The sequence below is a fragment of the Bombina bombina genome, chromosome 4, assembly GCF_027579735.1.
Source record: "Bombina bombina isolate aBomBom1 chromosome 4, aBomBom1.pri, whole genome shotgun sequence".
Taxonomy (NCBI): domain Eukaryota; kingdom Metazoa; phylum Chordata; class Amphibia; order Anura; family Bombinatoridae; genus Bombina; species Bombina bombina.
In genome coordinates this window covers 212593007-212614242 of record NC_069502.1, presented here as the reverse complement: position 1 = coordinate 212614242, position 21236 = coordinate 212593007, and the positions used below count along the sequence as shown (strand labels likewise).

The window sequence follows — 21236 nt, the reverse complement described above, 5'->3', positions numbered from 1 at the left end:
AAATAAATAAAAGTTGCCTGTAAAATAAATATTAATCCTAAAATAGCTACAATATAATTATAATTTATATTGTAGCTATATTAGGGTTTATTTTACAGGTAATTATTTAGCTTTAAATAGGAATAATTTATTTAATAAGATTTAATTTATTTCGTTAGATTTAAATTATATTTAATTTAGGGGGGTGTTAGTGTTAGGGTTAGACTTAGCTTTAGGTTTAATACATTTATTATAGTAGCAGCGAGGTCCAGTTGGCAGATTAGGGGTTAATACTTGAAGTTAGGTGTCGGCGATGTTAGGGAGGGCAGATTAGGGGTTAATATTATTTATTATAGGGTTATTGAGGCGTGAGTGAGGCAGATTAGGGGTTAATAACTTTATTATAGTAGCTGTGAGGTCCGGTCGGCAGATTAAGGGTTAATAAGTGTAGGTAGGTAGCAGCGACGTTGGTGGCGGCAGATTAAGGGTTAATAAATATAATATAGGGGTCAGCGGTGTTAGGGGCAGCAGATTAGGGGTACATAGGGATAACGTAGGTTGCAGCGGTGTGCTGTCGGCAGATTAGGGGTTAAAAAATTTTATTATAGTGGCGGCGATGTGGGGGGCCTTGGTTTAGGGGTACATAGGTAGTTTATGGGTGTTAGTGTACTTTAGAGCACAGTAGTTAAGAGTTTTATAAACCGGCGTTAGCCCAGAAAGCTCTTAACTACTGACTTTTTTCTGCGGCTGGAGTCTTGTCGTTAGATTTCTAACGCTCACTTCAGCCAAGACTCTAAATACTGGCGTTAGAAAGATCCCATTGAAAAGATAGGATATGCAAGTGGCGTAGGAGGATCTGCGGTATGGAAAAGTCGCGGCTGCAAAGTGAGCGTTAGACCCTTACCTACAAGACTCTAAATACCAGCGGTAGCCCAAAACCAGCGTTAGGAGCCTCTAACGCTGGTTTTGACGGCTAACGTCAAACTCTAAATCTAGCCGATAGAGATTTGTTTTTAATCCTACCATCATTTTAGACAATTTTAATTTTAATTTATTTGAATTGGTTTTTAGTCGTTTATAATAAATGTAATAGTTTATATTTTATCTTCAATATTGTCTGTTGCCTAATATCATACTTTAGACTGTTGGTGCTCCTATTATATCTCCATTTGTATCTGTCGTAATTATCCTAGGTTTGTTAGGTAACCTTTAATAGTGAGATTGTATGAGTGTATTTTATGCACAGTCAGCTATCCTCTTTTGCTATAGCGTGACAGAGAAGTTACAGCCTGCAGGTAACAGGATAAAAATGCCATAACTATGCATTTACACTTGTGGAATTTCTGTGTAAACATACCCAATCATTATTTTAAATTAATTTCAAGAGATGAGCTTGAGATCTTTTAGAAGCTGCATACACATGTATGGCTATTATACATACACAGACACACAAATATACACAAATACATATCCAGACATATATATACACACATATATACACAGGCACACTGCATGCATAGACATACATACACATACATGTGCACACATACACACACACACACATACACACACACAGTATCTATCTATCTATCTATCTATATATCTATCTATCTGTCTATCATCTATCCAAACATATTTATATGCACACACATATATATAAAGGAACACACATTCCTGCTTTGTCAAATAAAGATACCAAGAGAATGAAGAAAAATTGCTAGTAAGAGGAAATTAGAAATTTGCTTATAATTGCATGCTCTATTTAAATCATGAAAGAAAAAAATAAATGGGTTTACTATCCCTTTAAAATTGCTATGTACTTCACTTAAAAGAAAATTATCTATTTATTTTAAAAGATATATTTCTATATATATATATATATATCTATACAAATTTTTAGTAAAATATATATCTATACTAATATATTTATATGAATCTATTCATAGATAGATGAATAGATGATAGATAGATAGATAGATAGATAGATAGATAGATAGATAGATAGATAGATAGATTGATTGATTGAAAGATAGTATATACAGATATCTTTAGAAATATTTATTTTAAAATAAATAACAGAAAGAACATAGGAATTTCAAGTATTTCTATAAAAAAAAACCATTAAAACATATTAAAACATATTAAAACTGAATACAAATTATATTTCATATTTCAATATATTTGTCTGGAAATCATGGGCATCCCCTCTGGATTTTTCTCCCCACCTGGACTACAAACTGCAGAAAAAAAAGACAATTGACTTCTTTTATTTTCCTTGAATGTAGCTCAGTTTTAGAGGAAAAAGCACAGTATTCTTTGAGTTACATGGCTTTCTGGAATTTAGAGTAAACTATTTCCCTCTCAGTATTGTGCACTGCAGTTCTGCACTCCAGATCCCAGTATGCATTATACAGTAGTGGGAAGTGAGCATCCTGGGAAGCAGAAAGTTTTGCATGAGTTCACCCCCTTCCACAATGCTGTTTGTGTGTGCTATGATCTACATATGGGAATTTTTTACTCCCACAACCTTTTTAACAGCAGCAAAGAATATGGAATCTCAATTCATTAATAGCAATGTGTTCTAAGTTAACACTTTCTGTGCAGAGTCCTACTCACATATTGGAATAGTTTGTTAAAAGTTTTGGCAAAAGCACACATAGAGGAATGTTTATTTACATATTTTAAAGGGATAGTACAGTCCAAATTAAACTTTCATGATTCAGATAGGGCATGTCATTTTACACAACTTTCTAATTTACTTTTATCATCAAATTTGCTTTGTTCTCTTGTTATTCTTAGTTGAAATCTAAACATAGGTAGGCTCATATGCTAAATTCTAAGCCCTTGAAGGCCACCTCTGCATTTGACAGTTTTTTACCACTAGAGGGCGTAAGTTCATGCGTTCTATATAGATAACACTGTGCTCATGCACGTGAAGTCAGCACTAATTGCCTGAAATGCAAGTCTGTCAAAAGATCTGAAATAAGGAGGCAGTCGGCAGAAGCTTAGATACAAGGTAAATACAGAGGTAAAAAGTTAATTTCTATAACAGTGTTGCTTATTTAAAACTGGGGAATGGTAAATAAAGGGATTATCTATTGTTTTAAAAAAAACATTTTTGGTGTTTGCTATCCCTTTAAGTAATGTACTGATAGCAGTTTTAGACATTATATGTATAGGTTAACTTATATTTTTCTTCTTTATAACTGTATAATGCAACAGATTATAAGTTAGGAGTCTGGATAAAGACATTCATTTTATTACACCCACAAAAAAGTGTAAAAGTGTATTATATTTTAGCATATAGTGATTTCAAAACTATAGTATACTAGTAAACTAGGACTATTAGCATTTCAGGATAATTTTCAACCCCCGATTACATATATATATATACATACATTATTAAATTATCTCTATTCAAGAGTCCCCTCTATTGATGAAACCTACAAGACCCTTGGGATACCAGTAACAATATAGGTTGCTAAACTAATCCCAAGATGTCCAAGAATTTCATTACATTTCATTAAGAATATTATTGTTTTTTTTTTTTTTTGTTACAGAAAATATTTTATTGAGATCAATGCAAAGTAGAAGAATAACAGTTGGGTAAGATGCACAGTGAATGAACAGTCAAAGCGTTAACAACATTGTGATGGTTATTACCAGATTAAGAAGAAACCAATGTAGAGTGAAACATGTCATTTCCATATAACAATGTAATACACAGTTGTAAATAAAGCGTGAAGCACGTTATGGTGAGGAATGGACTCAATTCGTTTTTTTGTTTTGTTTTAAGGGGGAGTGGGGTTGGTAGATGTAGAGTTAATAAGAGTAGTTATTTCAAAGATATATGTGTAGCAGTAATAGAGAGTACAAGGTGTGCATGCTGGATAGTGGATGGAAAGCGGGGAAAGGTTCCCTGCCCGGGAGGGGAAGTGAGAGGAGGCAGAGGGGGGGGGGGGGGGGAAAAAGATTGGGACGTATTTAAATTCGCGGATTAGTTGTTTGATGTGTATCCCAATCAGGGAATTTCGTAAGCCATGGAGACCAGATCTCGAAGAAAGAGTCGGCTTTATCTAAGGTCCTATAGGAGTATTGCTCCATTTGACCAATATAGTGGATTACAGCGAGTGTCTGGGCGAAGTATGGGGGGTTTTCGTTTCTCCATGATCTGGCTATCGTTAATTTCGTGGCCATGAGAACATAAATTGCAAGGGCTTCTTTTGAGATAGAGAGGTTTGGCATCTGTAGATGGAGTAGGGCTGTTACAGGAGTGTACTGTATTGTGATTCCCAAGTTGCGGAGGAGGCTATATACTTTTTCCCATAACGGCTGAATGGCTGGGCAGGACCACCAAATGTGTTGTGCAGTACCTAGGTGTTGGCACCATCTCCAACATGTAGGGGAGCAAGTATTATGGATTCTGTGTAAAGCGTTTGGGACTAGATGCCAGCGGATCAGAATTTGATAATGTAACTCCCATAGAGTAGCAGAGTGTATCAATTTTTTAGTTATCAGTATCCTGACCTGCCATGTCTCGAGATCTGCGGAGAAACCTAGTTCTCTTTCCCACGCCATATGCTGTGGAATTTTATGTGGAGTGTTTGTGTTGTTTAGTAGGTTGTAGTGTGCAGCTAAGGGGTGAGTGACATTGGAGGCTTGTTACCACATGGACTCCCAGGGTGTAGATTGTCTGAGTTTTGTCTTTGGATACCCCCATGTGCGTAGGCGTGTGCTCAGTTGGTATGCCTCAAAGCTAAGATTAGGAGGAATTTGGTACATAGAGCAAAGATTAGGGTGTGAGAGCCACCTGTCACCATCATAGAAGTCTGTCACAGTCTGAATCTGTCTGTGTCGCCAAGCTTCGGGGTGGGAATCTGGTAGGCAATACAGCGCGCCTCGGACCGTGAGCATGGGTGAAGGGTAAGGAGATATGGCTGGATTATGTCGGACTTGGTCCCATATCTGATACGCGTGTTTTAATACTGGTAGGGTAATATTCAATTGCTGTCTATGGTGTGACGGGATCCAGAGGAGATCCGTCAGGGTAAGTGAAGATGGGATGAGGTCTGATTCGAGGATCTGCCACTTTGAGTGGCATTCCATGTTGTTAAAGGCTAAGAGGTGTGAGAGCCTGGCTGCATAATAATAGTTTATAAGGTTGGGGAGGGCAAGGCCTCCGTGTTCAATCGGTTTCTCTATTGTTCGCCTAGAGGTTCTGGGTCTGTTACCTCTCCAGACATAAGACGTCATCAGGCTCTGTAATTTGTTTAGAATAGGTCTAGGAATATTGTACGGTATGGATCTGAAGAGGTAAGAGATTTTGGGAAGAAAGGACATCTTTATCGCCGCAATGCGACCAGTCCAAGAAATTTCACGGAATTCCCATGTGTCTAACAGTTTCCTGAACTCTGGGAGTCTATCCGAGTAATTGTGGGTAATTGTGATGGATGGGTCTGGACTAAGGGATATTCCCAAGATCTTAAGGGTAGATTCATTCCAATGGAAATGGTATTCCTTTTGCAGACGGGCAAGGACCTTAGAGGGAATGTGTATGGGAAGTGCTTTTGTTTTCACAATATTAAGCTTGTAATAACTCAATTTACCAAAGTTTTCTATTATCTCAAAAACAGGGGGGAGGGAGTCCCTGGGACTCAGGATAACAAGAGGGTGATGTCGTCTGCGTACAGTGAAATGGTGTGAGTCTGCGTCCCAATATGGAGGCCTGATATTCATGAGTCCTCTCTGATACTCTGAGCTAAGGGTTCGATAGCTAAGGCAAACAGCAGGGGCGACAAAGGGCACCCCTGCCTAGTGCCATTAGATATGGTGAATGAGGAGGACTGGAACCCCACTCCACGTACCCTAGCTGAGGGGCTGGAGTAGAGGGCATTGACTGCAAGTATGAATGGATCCGGAATTCGAAAGGATTCCATAGTTTTCCATAAGTAGTCCCATCTGACCCTGTCAAACGCCTTTTCGGCATCTAAGGACAGGGCCAGAAGGGGAATCTGCTGATTCGAGGCAAAATGTAGAAGGTTCAGGATGCGTCTTGTCGCGTCTGGGCCCTCTCTATTTGGGATGAAGCCCACCTGGTCAAGGTCTATGAGAGACGGGACAACTGCTGAGAGTCTATTGGCTAATAATTTGGCATAGATTTTAGTATCCAAGTTTAATAGAGAGATTGGGCGGTAGCTAGAGCACTGATCTGGTGGTTTACCTGGGTTTAAGATTGTTACTATGGTAGCTTCTAAATATTCTGCCAGGAAAGAGCCTCTACTCATGGTTTCCTGACAGAGTCTACAGAGGATGGGAGTGAGTAAGTGTTGGAAGGCCTTATAAAATCTCGCGGTGAAACCGTCTGGGCCAGGAGATTTCCCGAGTTTCATGGATTGTATAACATTCTGTACTTCAACTAATGTGACTAGTGCTGTCAGGATTTGAGCTTTTTCTGGGTCGAGGCTGGGGAGAGAAATAGTCTCCAAATAGGAGGCTATTTCCTCTATAGAGTGAGCCTGCATGTCTTGTGATTCCTCTATATTATACAGGGTGTGATAAAATTGTTTAAATGAGTTCCCTATATCCAAGGGGGAGTAGACTAGTCTATCTTGCGGATCATGAATGGCCATGATGCGAGATTGGGCAGTCTGATGTTTAAGTTTTAATGCTAATAGGCTAGTAGCTTTATTGCTTTGGTGGTAGTATATTCTTTTGAACTTTTCTAGTAGTTTGTGTGTTTTGTGGATTTCTAGGTGTTAGATTTGATTAGTGATGTCTGCTATTTGACGATTCACTGACGGGGTGTACCGGGATCTCAGTAAGGTTCTTAATTGTCTCAATTGTATGTTTAGGGCTGAGAGAGTTGTGTTGTTTCTCCAACGGGCGGTGGACTCGGCCTGTATAAGGTAACCTCTCATAACTGCTTTAAGTGCAGCCCATGAATACTGTATCGATGTTTGCTGATTATCGTTTAGGCTAAGGTAATCCGTGATTATGGATTGTAATTCTACTTTAAGGGTTGGGACAGTAATTGTCCAGTCCTGTAGTCGCCAGCTAGGGGGGGAGTTGGGAAAGAGGGACGGGCCTAGCTGTAAGTGTAGGGCATCATGGTCTGACCATGATATCATGGTTATTTTGATATAGGATACCTGTGAAAGCAATGTGGCATTTGAAAAGAAGTAGTCTATACTGGAGTGCAATTTATGTGGAGCAGAATAAAAAGTGAAGTCTTTCTCCTGTGGGTGGAACGATCTATAAATATCATAAAGATCGTACTGTGCCATTAGGGTCTGGAAGGCTTTGGAGAGTGAATGTACGTTTCTGTTGCTGTGATGATTGCTTGGTCCGATTCTGTCTAAGTGTATATCCCAAAGTAAGTTATAGTCTCCACCCGCAATGAGTATCCCTTGTTTTACTGCGGAAACAGATCGAAGAAGCGATCTGAGGAATCTAAACTGCCTAGAGTTAGGGGCATACAGGTTAACGAGAGTGACTGGTTGTTTGTTGAGCTTACAGACTAGAATGATAAATCTGGCGGCAGGATCGCATTCAGTATATAATGGTTCGTACTGAACATTTATGCTAAGAAATATGTGGCTTCAAGTACTATGGGATAGCGGCGTGTAGTATGGGAGATCCCTGAGGTGGAGGTCCAGAGGGTCTCCTGAATGAAAGCTATGTCTATATTATTTTTATGGAGGTAGGTATTGAGGAGGCTGCGCTTTGAAGGGGAGTTAAGTCCTTTTGTATTAAGGGTAATAAGTCTGATGTCATTCATGGTTGCGGGGTGGGAAGAGGGGGGAAGGGTAGGTATGTGTGAGATGGAAGTGGATGGGAGGTGGGTGCCCCCGGGTCAGGGAATCTAGGGATGAGACAGCCAGCAGGTGTTGTGTACTGCTACAAGCGTAGTTCAGATAATGAATAACTAGTGTGTGAGAGATTTAAGGGGGGTCTGAGGTATTCAGCGGACGAGAGCAACTTTAAATAAATAAACTGGCAGAGAGGAATTAAGCTGGGGGGAGAGGGTGGGGGGGAGGGAGGAGCCCTATAATATGTCACGTTACTTTAAATAAAGTGTGTTTCTGGGCCACTGAGCGGTCTAGCGTACAGGGTGTGTATACGTGGATAGAATTGGAGCATGAATAGAAGGTATAGCTAATGGTTAACAGGTGTGAGGAATGTAATTGCGGAGGGATGGAGGTGCAAAACAAGGGGGTATCCCCCAGGTTATGACATATGATATGTGTGAGAATAGCAGATAGTGAGGCTGATTTGTGCCAGGGAATAAGAGCGGGAGCTAGAAGACCTCATATAAGAGGGCATGATTTGCAGAGGGTGGTATTGTGATGTAATGTGTATAGGGGGGAGTATCTAAGATAGGGGGGTAGTGTCTTATGTGGTCGAATTCTTCAAGATTGTCTTATACAATCATTTAGCAAAGTCATTGAGTTATTGTTACTAACTGAACTCCAGATAGAAAGGAGAGCCCGTATATGCAGTACAATATATTAAACAATTCAAACTATATAAAGTAAAACTTAAAGACGAGTCTCAGTATTAGATCTATTCTCTCTATGGATATAAAAATATATACATAATGCATATGTCACCATTACTACCTAAATTCTAGAAAGAGAGAGAGCATGTAAGAAGAGACCCAACATATCAGTCAACAAAAATATGCATATTATGAAACATAAACATAGGGAAAATCAAAAACATGAGTTTCAAATCGTCTCCCTTATGCTCCTCTAGGTAGGAGTATGGAGTGTTTGTCGAATCTTTTAATTCGGTCTAGCTGGAGAGGGTGTAAGATATCATTTAATGGACATAGCATATGAAGGCTAGCATAAAATGTTGCACTTGATTATATTAAGTATCGTCTTTTGTAAGAGGCGAATGGTATCTATTATCTCTGTGCAGGAGAGCTTGAGTCCCCTCCCCCCGAGCAAGGGGGAGGGGAGTGGGAGCCAGCCCGCAGGAATTTACTCTAGTAACTTATAACATAGGGATGAATAGAAAGTGCAATGACAGCTTGGAATACAGTGTACAACATAATGTAGCATGAAGATGTAATAAACAGCCTAGAGCCATAAGAGAGTAAGTTATGTACCCGTATGTAGGCTCTTGGGTTTATCTGGATGAGTCCTTCAGTCAAGGGAAGTACCCGTATGTGTGCTCTGGTATCAGCTAGAAGTTCCAGGGGGAGTAAGGACAGCAACCATAACCTGAGATAGAAGTTACTGTCACAAATGACTGGGTTGACCAGCAAAGTCACTGTCCTCCTGAGGAGGGGAGGTCTCCGCTGGAGAATGCCATTCCGGAGCTGCAGAGTTAAGGACTTTGGGGGTGTTCTTCTGTCTTGTCTTGAGATCCCTAGGGTGTGCAAGGCCTAGGTTGTGCAAAATGTTTAGTCCTTGTTCCAAGGTCGAGATAGTATAGGATTGTTCAACATGTCTGAAGAAGATTTTTACCGGGAACCCCCATCTGTATTTGATATTATGGTGTCTCAGGGTTTGTGTCATCTGTTGAAAGGATCTCCTTTTTGCTAGAGTGTGGAGAGACAGATCCGGAAAAATTTGTAAGTTCTGGTAAGGCTCGTTAAGAGGCTTATTGGTGAAGGATGCTCTGAGGATCTTCTCCTTTGTCGTATAGTAGTGGAGTCTTATAATTACATCTCTTGGGGCATCAGATGGTGAATTGCGGGAGCGTAAGGCTCTGTGGGCATTGTCAATTAGGAGATCTGAGACAGGAATTGGACCTAGTATGCATTTAAAGAGAGATAACTGTTGAGATCCGCTGATGGTATTTCCTCTGTTATTCCTCTGATTCTCAAGTTGTTCCTATGGGATATGTCCTCCAGGTCTGCCATTTTGACTTCTAACTCAGAGATCTGCTCTGCTAGGCTCTGGGAATATGCAAGGAGGTTGGTGTGATCTACAGCCAGCTCTTCATGTTTTTTTTCCAGGGTTTCTGTTCTTTCTCCTAATGTAGAGATCTCCCTCTTCAAATCACTGACTGATTGGCGGAGATCTTGTCGAATGGAGGAATAGTGGGTATCCATTTTGTCTGATAAGGTCTTGATAGACTCGAAAAAAGTTGACTGAGAGAGTGCTGTTCTGTCTTTAGATAGATTGTCGTCTTTCAGGCATCTGTGTAGTGAGAGGTTAGAGTCTCTCGAGTCTTCCTCTGAGAGGTCAGTGTCAGAGGTGTTTTTGCTGTGGCAGTGGTCTGTTAGGGTCCTTTTAGGAATTTCCTGGTGCTTTGGTTTTCGTTTACCGGATTGTGCCAAGTAGACAAGAGGAGATGAATACTCTGCTCTAGGAATGCAACCTGGGGGAGCTTAAGTTGGCACCTCACATGATTGAGGGTCTAGCCCTGCATTTTGCTCTGGGGTTACTGTGGCAGAAACAGTGAAAGTCTCATTGGTTGTGTGCCAGATATGTTACCCAAGTGTGGCACAGTGGTACAATTATTAGTAAAAGGTACTCAGAGGGTGAGATCCTTGTCAGGGTAGCAGGATGGGTCTTCAGAAGTTACCCCCCTCCAGGGGAGTTGCCACCTCCGGGCGAGTCTGGAAGAGGGAAGGTGGGTATGACCCACAGCTAGGTACAGCTGTAGGAAAGGGGGGAGGGGGGGAGGTGCTAACGATGGGCGTCCTAGTATTTGTGCTTGCTCCCTGTTCTTGTAAGGAGTAACTGTCCTTCTGGAGGGATTTGTTTCAGATATTTTAAATTTGAGGCTAAGTCGTAATGGAGTCTCCCCAGAAAGGGGGGGAGGGTGGATTTGGTACTGAAATGAGTGCCCAGTAGCTGTTGTTCCTGGTCTGATATCAGAATTCAGGTTCCTTTACACTTCCCCTCTTTTTATCTCTATCTTTCTCTCTCTCCTCTCTCTCCTTTTCTTCCTAATTTCTCTCTTACCACTTCCTCTCTTTCTCTTAGAAATGTTTAATATTTCTCTTTCTCCTTCCTCTCAGTATCAAACTATCCCCAGCACTATGCAGGTGGGAGGAAAAAGAACAGGGACAGTACCAGTAGGAATAATGGGGCTAGTGCTGGTTGAGACAGTTTCAGTTTAGCACTGCTGCGAGCAATGGAGTTATCACTCCTTATTCCCCCAGCTCAATTCCTCTCAAAGTCTAGGATCTTACAAGTTGAAGTGGTTTAGTGTACAAAGGTGAGAAGCGTTCCTCAATTTCCCTGCTCTAAACCGATAACAAGGGACTTAGTAAGGGATCGTAGGGTTTTTGTTTCCCTTTCTAGCACTTAAAGATGTGGCGAGGCAAAATGGCGTCTATTTGCGCCAAGAAAAAAGGGACCGTTATCGTGGCCCAGTTCTGCAGCGGGAAGCCCCCGGGTCAGATGTCTGGACGAGTGAGGGGTCAGAATGAATTCCCCGCGCAGTAGTAAGTTGTGAGTTGTGTGTGTGTGGTGCGGGCTTCTCACCTCTTATGCTAAGCGGCGGTAGTCAGGGCAGTGGTCTGAGCGGGGGAGCCTCCGGTTACCAGGTAGCTTGTCCTGCGGCTGGTCGCTTTAGGTGTTGTGCTCTGCGTGGGCCCTACTGGGGGCCTGGAGGTCCGGTGTCAGGCTGGAGAGGAGAAGGATCCTTTGAGGGCCACCAGCTGCAGCAGGCCTATGATGCGCAGGACTCCGTGTCAGCAATGTCCCAGCGTGTAGCCTCAGTACTGTTGGCGTCTCAATAGCGTCTGCTTAGATAGGAACTCAGGTTGTGTTTTTGTCAGGTTGATCCGTTCCTAATCCTAGGGTCAATTAGTAAAGGATGTTTGCAGGGGTTTGTGGAAGTTTGTAGGGATGTGTGATACCAAACCAGCGCAAAATATGGCGTTGTCGGCTGTTGCGGGCGACACTGCATATCGGATCGGGCCCTTTATTTTTAATTTCAAGTTTACCAGAGCATTTTTATAAGCAATGCTACAAGGAAGTACTAAAATATATTTAATGCAGTGAAATAATAGTAAAATGTCACATTTCACTAGACATATACAAGACACACACATACATACATACATACATATATCCAAGCTGCTTGGGGCTGGAAAAGGTTGCATTGCAGAATATTGCTGTATTTGCATCTTTAAAATGTGACAGCGTGGAGATTAGATGTGTAAACAACAATATATCATGTCATTTAGGTATTCATTACATGTCATAATACATCTTATACATGCAACCTAAAGGTAGTTTTATATCCTTTTTAGTGCTTTTAGTACTTTTATGCGTAGTACTATAAGAAAGATAGTACATTACTATAATCAGAATGGTAATAGTTGTTGTTTTAAATAAATATAGACTATAATTTATTTGCATTTTAGAACACAAAAAACACAGGAAGAGAAGATTGGGACTTACTGTCAGGGAAAAATTGTAATCATAATTTTTATTTAAAAAACATATTAATGAAAGTCTGGATTTTGGAATTACGGATTTTGTGATTTGTACCTGTCTGTGTGGATTAATGCATGTACAGAAGGGAAGTATTGGATAACTAATGACACACCATAAAAAGTCAGGTTATATAAGCAGTAATGTCCTGTAACTAAGTAGCTACTATTGAGAAACACAAAGAGTTTGAATTTGTACAGTTAAAATGGGGACATGTCATAAAAAGGAATAAATATATTAAAAATAATTATGTGGGCACCTCCACGCTACACACACACACAGATTTAAAAAAATAAAAATAAAAAAATAAATATATATATATATATATATATAAAACACAGATCACATATTTATCTGTGTTTTATATATATATATATATATATATATATATATACAGGTAGCCCTCAGTTTACGCCGGTATTAGGTTCCAGAAGGAATGGTTGTAAATCGAAACCATTGTAAATTGAATCCCAGTTTATAATGTAAGTCAATGGGAAGTGAGGGAGATAGGTTCCAGGCCCCTCTCAAAATTGTCATAAGTAACACCTAATACATTATTTTTAAAGCTTTGAAATGAAGACTTTAAATGCTAAACAGCATTATAAAACTAATAAAAAAAATCACACAACACAGAATATATAATTAAACTAAGTTAAATGAACAAAAACATTTGCTAAACAGCATTAGAAACCTAATAAATTAATCACAACACAGACTTCACTTACATTTTTCTGCAAACAGTTCTTTTTATGCATTCCAATCTGGACTGAATTATAGACAGGAAATCTTGTTCCTTTGAAATCTGCTTGATAGCTCAGGTCTGGTTAAACTGATTAATTTCAGCTTGCTTGGCTTTGCTGCAACACAAGAGGACAGCTCCACCTACTGGCTATTTTAATAAATGCACTGCTTCTCAATGCTTTTCAATAGCAGTCACATGACTGGAAAAAAAGGTTGTTATTCTGAAACGGTGTAAATTGAACCATTGTAAAACGAGGGCCACCTGTATATATATATATATATATATATATATATATATATATATATATATATATATCTCAAACTATGGAATATTTTCATGTAGATTTTATTATAAATTTTTCAGTTAGTACAGAATCAAAAACATACACATATTCATATTCCACTTTATAGCACATTCCCATGTGATACATTTTAATTATAAGTTCTACTAGGGTTTTAAAAAATAACAAACATTTCTTAGCTTCTGCTTCACATAAAAAGTATATTGAAAAGTGTTAAATTGAGTCCTGTAAAGTGAGGGAAAGAAAACAGAATCTTTAATAACGAAAAGATCATTTAGAATCAGTAAAAAGTATAATGAAACATAATAATTAGATTAAAGCACAAATTAAATTGGGTTTTGTAAAAAGAAAGATTAAAGGGACACTAAACCCAAATTTTTTCTTTCATGATTCAGATACAGAATACAATTTTAAACAACTTTCCAATTTACTTCTATTATCTAATTTGGTTCATGTTTTAGATATCCTTTGTTGAAGAAAGAGCAATGCACATGGGAGAGCCAATCACAGGAGGCATCTATGTGCAGCAACCAATCAGCAGCTACTGCGCCTATCTAGATATGCTTTTCAGCTAAGAATATCAAGAGAATGAAGCAAATTAGATAATAGAAGTAAATTAGAAAGTTGTTTAAAACTGCATGTTCTTTCTAAATCATGAAAGAAAAAATTTAGGTTTCATGTCCCTTTAAGATGTTAATTTTTAAATCATTGTATTATATTTAGGTCAAATAAGGAAATCGTACCTTGATGCTGCAGAAACACTAGGTAGATCAATTATTCATGTAGTAGTTAAGCAACTTGAGAAGTGAACGGACTGCCCCTAGCTTTGAGTTTATGTCATATATTTAACTCCCATATGCAGATAGTTGTAGCATCTGTTAAGTCTGTTTAAAACAAACACAAAAAAACCCCACAACAAATAAAATATAACCATTCCTTGAAGTGTACAATTCCCCATGTCCAATCCTGACAGAGCATCAGTAAATGATCGATGTGAGATCCAGCAAAGTTAGGCATTAAAGGGCCACTAAACCCAAAATCTTTCTTTCATGATTCAGATAGAACATACAAATTTAAACAACATTGCAATTTACTTCTATTATTTATTTTGCTTCATTTTTTAGATATCCTTATTTGAAGAAAAAGCAATGCACATGGGTGAGCCAATCACATGAGGCTTCTATGTGCAGCAACCAATCAGCAGCTACTGAGCATATCTAGATATGCTTTTCAGCAAAGAATATCAAGAGAATAACACATATTAGATAATAGAAGTAAATTAGAAAGATGTTTAAAAATGCATTATCTTTCTAAATCATGAAAGAAAAAATGTGGTTGTCATGTCCCTTTAAATCCCAAACAGACTTGTCCAATCCACTGTAACCATATCATATGGAGGTGCTAGAATACGGAACATTAACCATAACCATCTTCCAGTTATTTGTACTTTTTTTGACCAGTGCAGTGGTGCGTGCCTGTTTCAGTTTGCTGTGCTGTTTTTTTTTTTTCTGTAAAATTGTGCAGAATAAGATTTTTTTCTTGCAAAGCAATGCACACTTCAGACTTATTTATTTTTACTTTCACTCTGGGGACCAGGGCATTATAACTTTTTCTTTGTTTTAGTGTAAAAGAGTTGTAACTTACGTTATGGCAGTGGATAATAGCTGTGTGATTGCTGCTGCCATTATTTTTATAAAAGAAAAAACTTAGTTTCATCCTTTGTGTTCAGATTTTTTTCTATTTTATTGCAAAACTTTAATTTAAAAGCTGCACTTTTATGTTTACTGTGGGGTTGTAGCTTGCAACTGTATTGGGCTTGCTACTTGCTGTTTTGGGTGTGCTAAATTTTTTTGTATACATCTTTAACCCTTTGTGTGCAGAAAATGAATTCTATTTTATTGCAGTCAGTTAAACTTTAATATAAATACTTTGTGTATACTTTTGCTGCGGAGACACAGACTGCAACTGCACTGTTCTCCTTGATTTTTCGGGAGTGCATTGCACAAGCATTTCCCTAGAAATGCTTGTGCAATGATAAATGCCGACAGCTACAGCAAATCAATTGGTATATTGACCCCATTGTGTGAAAACCAGTTCTATTTTACTGTACTCAGTAAAACTTTAATTTAAAACTGCACTATCTTTAGATGGGGGGGGGGGGGGGGGCATAGCCTGCAACTGTTCTGTCCTCTTTGATTTTTTAGTGATGCAAAAAAAGTAAAGTTACACTTTAACCCTTTGTGTGTAGAAAACCATTTTTATTTTATCGCACTCAATTAAACTTGAATTTAAAAGCTGCATTATCCTTTTGTTGTGGAGCCATAGCCTGTGACTGTACTGGGCTCACTGCTTTTTTGGGGGGGACAAAAAAAAAAAGAGAATTTAACTTTAACCCTTTGTATGCAGAAAACCATTTTTATTTTATTGCAGTCAATTAAAATTTAATTTAAAAGCTGCATTATAATTTTGCTGTGGAGCCATAGCCTGTGACTGTACTGGGCTCACTGCTTTTTTGGGAATGCAAACAAATTTAAAATAAAAATGTTAACTCAATGTGTGCAGACAACTAGTTCTGTTTTTTTACAGTCAGTTAATCTTTAATTTAAAAGCTGCACATATGCATTGGCTGTGGAACCATAGCCTGTGACTGCACTGGGCTCATTGCTTTTTTGGGGGTGCAAAAAAAATAGAATTCAAATTCAACCCTTTGTATGCAGAAAACATTTTTTTATTACAGTCAGTTAAACTTTAATTTAATAGTTGCACATATACTTTTGCTGCGGGCCAAAGCATGAGACTGTATTTGGCTTGCCCCTTGATTTTTTTGTAGCTGCAAAAAAAAACAGTTCTATTTTGCTGCAGTCAGTTAAACTTCAATTTAAAAGCTGCATATGTACTTTTGCTGTTGGACCATAGCCTGCGACTGTACTGGGCTCCTTGATTTCTTGTGGGTGCAAAAAAAACCTTTAAAAAATCCAAAAACATACCAAAATAAAAAATACATTACTAAAAAAAAAAAGTAAGACATCCTAAAATCAGTCCCCTTAAAAAAAAAGCCCAAACCTAAAAAACCCCTAAACTAACACTTAAACCTACTGTAAAGGGCATTTGCCAGACAATGCCCTTGTTGAAGTGATAAGCTTTTTTGCATAAAAAATCCATATACTAAAACCCAATTGCATTATCATAACAAGATATTTTCCTCAATAGTGTTGTTTAGCACTTACGAAAAGAGCTGCAAGAGAACCTTGAAAAAACAGGCTGAAGACTGCAAACTTATGACATCTTTACCCTTCGTTTGCATACAGTCATATTATATTAGGACCTTTTATTTTTATGACCATCAATCCATGGGCAAATGTTTGTGAATGCCAATGGTGCCACTATGACAGTACCAGAAGTTAGGAATGTTTTGCAACATTCGAAAAATGTCATTCTTATCAACATTCGATTGTCCAAAACGAATGTCCACAGGATTATTGGTTCTACCAAATTAATTACACTTTCAGCACATTCGCCCATCCCTACCAGAAGTGCAAAATGTGGTAGTTAATGACACCCTTTCTCTTCCAGTCCATCCTTCATTATGGAAATGAAACACCTACTTATCTACAAAGTGTTATACTTAGTTGAGTATCTTATATAAAAATTTAAATGGCATTAAAAAAAAAAATCTTAAATTAACTTCTTTCATCTGTAGCATTGTGATTTTGCCCATAATATATTAACACTTTATTTTTAATTTCAAGTTTACCAGAGCATTTTTATAAGCAATGCTACAAGGAAGTACTAAAATATATTTAATGCAGTGAAATAATAGTAAAATGTCACATTTCACTAGACATATACAAGACACACACATACATACATACATACATATATCCAAGCTGCTTGGGGCTGGAAAAGGTTTGGATTGCAGAATATTGCTGTATTTGCATCTTTAAAATGTGACAGCGTGGAGATTAGATGTGTAAACAACAATATATCATGTCATTTAGGTATTCATTACATGTCATAATACATCTTATACATGCAACCTAAAGGTAGTTTTATATCCTTTTTAGTGCCTTTAGTACTTTTATACGTAGTACTATAAGAAAGATAGTACGTACTGTAATCAGGATGGTAATAGTTGTTGTTTTAAAAAATATAGACTATAATTTATTTGCATTTTAGAACACAAAAAACACAGGAAGAGAAGATTGGGACTTACTGTCAGGGAAAAATTGTAATCATAATTTTTATTTAAAAAACATATTAATGAAAGTCTGGATTTTGGAATTACGGATTTTGTGATTTGTACCTGTGTGTGTGCGTATTTATGTATGTACAGAAGGGAAGTATTGGATAACTAATGACACACCATAAAAAGTCAGGTTATATAAGCAGTAATGTAAGTATCTACTATTGAGAAACACAAAGGGTTTGAATTTGTACAGTTAAAATGGGGACATGTCATAAAAAGGAATAAATACATCAAAAATAATTATGTGGGCACCTCCACGCTACACACACACACACAAATGTATTTATTTAAAAAAAAAAAATAATAATATATATATATATATATATATATATATATATATAACAGAACATATATTTATCTGTGTGTTATATATATATATATATATATATATATATATATATATATATATATCAAACTATGGAATATTTTTTCTTTTCAGTTAGTACAGAATCAAAAACATACAAATATTCATATTCCACTTTATAGCACAATCCCATGTGATACATTTTAATTATAAATTCTACTAGGCTTTTAAAAAAGAACAAACATTTCTTAGCTTCTGCTTCACATAAAAAGTATATTGAACAGTGTTAAATTGAGTCCTGTAAAGTGAGGGAAAGAAAACAGAATCTTAAATAAAGAAAAGATCATTTAGAATCAGTAAAAAGTATAATGAAACATAATAATTAGATAATAGCACAAAGGAAATTGAGTTTTGTAAAAGAGAGATTAAGATGTTAATTCTTAAATCATTGTATTATATTTAGGTAAAATAAGGAAATCGTACCTTGATGCTGCAGATACACTAGGTAGATCAATTATTCATGTAATAGTTAAGCAACATGAGACGTGATCTGACTGCCCCTAGCTTTCAGTTTATGTCATATATTCAACTCCCATATGCAGATAGTTGTAGCACCTGTTAAGTCTGTTTATTAAAGTGAACTGAACAGCATAAACAGATAACCTTGCTAAAAAACAAGCAAAAAAAAAAAAACACAAATATAATATAATCCATTCCTAAAAGCATTTTTTTAGGGGGCATTCAAAAGGGAATGATTTGTTTTTTGTATTTAACCACAAAAAAAAAAAAAAAATTGTTTTGTGGACTTTAGCAGCCCCACAATAAATTGGAGTCACCCTTCAAAGGAATTTCATTAGTCTTTGCTCCCTTGCTTAAAAAATAAAAATGCATTTTATAGCATTACAAAAATATATCCACCATTTCATTCTGTTAAATTTCTATTAGGGTCACCAGCTGTCTTTTACAAAAATACTGCTCAATCAGTGCCTTTGTGATATGCCTATGTAGGTGCTTATATCACACTCCATTGCCAGCAGCCCTTTTCTAAATAGTTATATCATAGCACAAATCAGCATATGTTCCAGTATTTCAAGCTTTCATTACAAGGACTTTTGAGGATGTTTAGTTGGCAGAGCTGCTGTTAGAAGGGTGGGGCAAAGAAGCGTACCATGGGCTGGACTGGGGCATGTTAGGATGAGGTTAGGCACTGCCAGGGCATGAAGTGGGTGGAGCTGGGATTGTTTCTACAAACCAGGACATTTGCACCGATGGGGAGGTGAAGGAAGGATAGTATATATATATATATATATATATCAAACTATGGAATACTTGCAAGTAGATTTTATGATAAACTTTTCAGTTGGTACAGAATCAAAAACATGCACATATTCATATTCTACTTTATAGCACAATCCCATGTGATACATTTTAATTATAAGCTCTACTAAAAAAGAACAAACATTTCTTAGCTTCTGCTTCACATAAAAAGTATTTTGAACAGTGTTAAATTGAGTCCTGTAAAGTGAGGGAAAGAAAACAGAATCTTAAATAAAGAAAAGATCATTTAGAATCAGTACAAAGTATAATGAAACATAATAATTAGATTATAGCACACATGAAATTGGGTTTTGTAAAAAGAGAGATTAAGATGTTAATTCTTAAACCATTGTATTATATTTAGGTCAAATAAGGAAATTGTACCTTGATGCTGCAGATACACTAGATAGATCAATTATTCATGTAATAGTTAAGCAACATGAGAAGTGAGCGGACTGCCCCTAGCTTTGAGTTTATGTCATATATTCAACTCCCATATGCAGATAGTTGTAGCACCTGTTAAGTCTGTTTAAAAAAAAACCAACAAAAAAAACAAAAAACCACCACATATAAAATATTATCCATTCCTTAAAGTGGACAATTCCCCATGTCCAATCCTGACAGAGCATCAGTAAATGATCGATGTGAGATCCAGCAAAGTTAGGCATTAAATCCCAAACAGACTTGTCCAATCCACTGTAACCATATCATATGGAGGTGTTAGTATATGAAACATTAACCATCTTCCAGTCATTTGTACTTTTTTTGACCAGTGCATTGGTGTGTGCCTGTGTCAGTTTTTTTTTTCTGTAAAATTGTGCAGAATCAGGGGCCCCATCCGATTTGCAGCGTCGCCCGCAAAAGCCAGCGACGCCAGATTTTGTGCAATTTTGATATCACATATACGGCGTAGCATACAAGTTACAAGCGTATATTTCACCCTTCGGTCGTATTTTTTTTACCCATACACTAACATAGAAATACCCGCAATTTGGTATCCAATATACAGCGTAAGGACTTACGCGCACAGATTTCTGAAAATCTACTCCATTCTCATCTCGCCACAAATTGCAGGCACAGGAACCCTTGCACTGACTAAAAAAACAACGTAGCTCCCTGGAAGCCTTAACAAACACATACATTTAAGCAGCATCTCAAGGTTAAAGGGACAGTATACAATGATATTTCTTTTTTTAAGGTTTATTTGTGTATTTGAAATAGTTTCAAGCCACAACATAATCAAATGGATTGAGCTTGTAGGTACTTTATCACATTGTGGACATATACTTGCTTATTTACTTTAAATTGGATTACCTTCATCTCTTTAGAACCCACTGGAGTGTAATTTATTCTAATGCTAACACAGCTTGGCACTGATGCCAAAATATATAAAGGGACAGTCAAGTCCAAAGAAAACCTTCTTCTTTTAAATAGGGCATGTTATTTCAATCTACTTTCAGATTTAATTAGAACACTTGCTTTGTTCTCTTGGTATTCTTAGTTGAAAGCAAAACCTAGGATGGCTCATATGATCATTTCTAAGACCTTCTTGAAGGCTGCCTCTTTGCAATTGTGTCAAACCAATCACAGGCACCACAACCTCTCACCTGAAGACTTAAAACACCTGATAATGCCCACCCTATCAGTAACATCACTACTATATATACCAATGTGTCAATTTATATTGGATGTGAGATACATTGATTTACATCTTACAAGTGAATATTACTATATGTACCCTTCATAAACAACTATTGTGGATGTGAGTTATAGTACAAGAATATGTCATAAACAGGATAATATTACCTTTTTTGGGCCATTTCCACACAGGTCTTATTATATGTTTACACAATATTAGTGTACTAAAACACACCTCACATAGATGTGGATGACAATTATATGGTAAATAACAGAGGACAAGATTTATGGTGAACTATAAGAAT

The 21236-nt window shown here is 37.3% G+C and overlaps 1 protein-coding gene across 2 annotated transcripts in view; it reads right to left on the bottom strand.

Moving 5' to 3' along the window:
• Positions 1-18600, bottom strand: part of LOC128656087 (alpha-1,4-N-acetylglucosaminyltransferase-like) — a 116404-nt gene extending 97804 nt beyond the window's left edge. Inside the window, exon 1 of one of the 2 annotated variants that reach the window (XM_053709774.1) lies at positions 18460-18600. The gene's annotated coding sequence lies outside the window, so the exon portion shown is untranslated. Of the gene's footprint in view, positions 1-14169; positions 14221-18459 lie in introns of those variants that run through there. The other variant, XM_053709775.1, reaches the window with a different exon arrangement.
• Positions 18601-21236: the final 2636 nt, after the last annotated feature.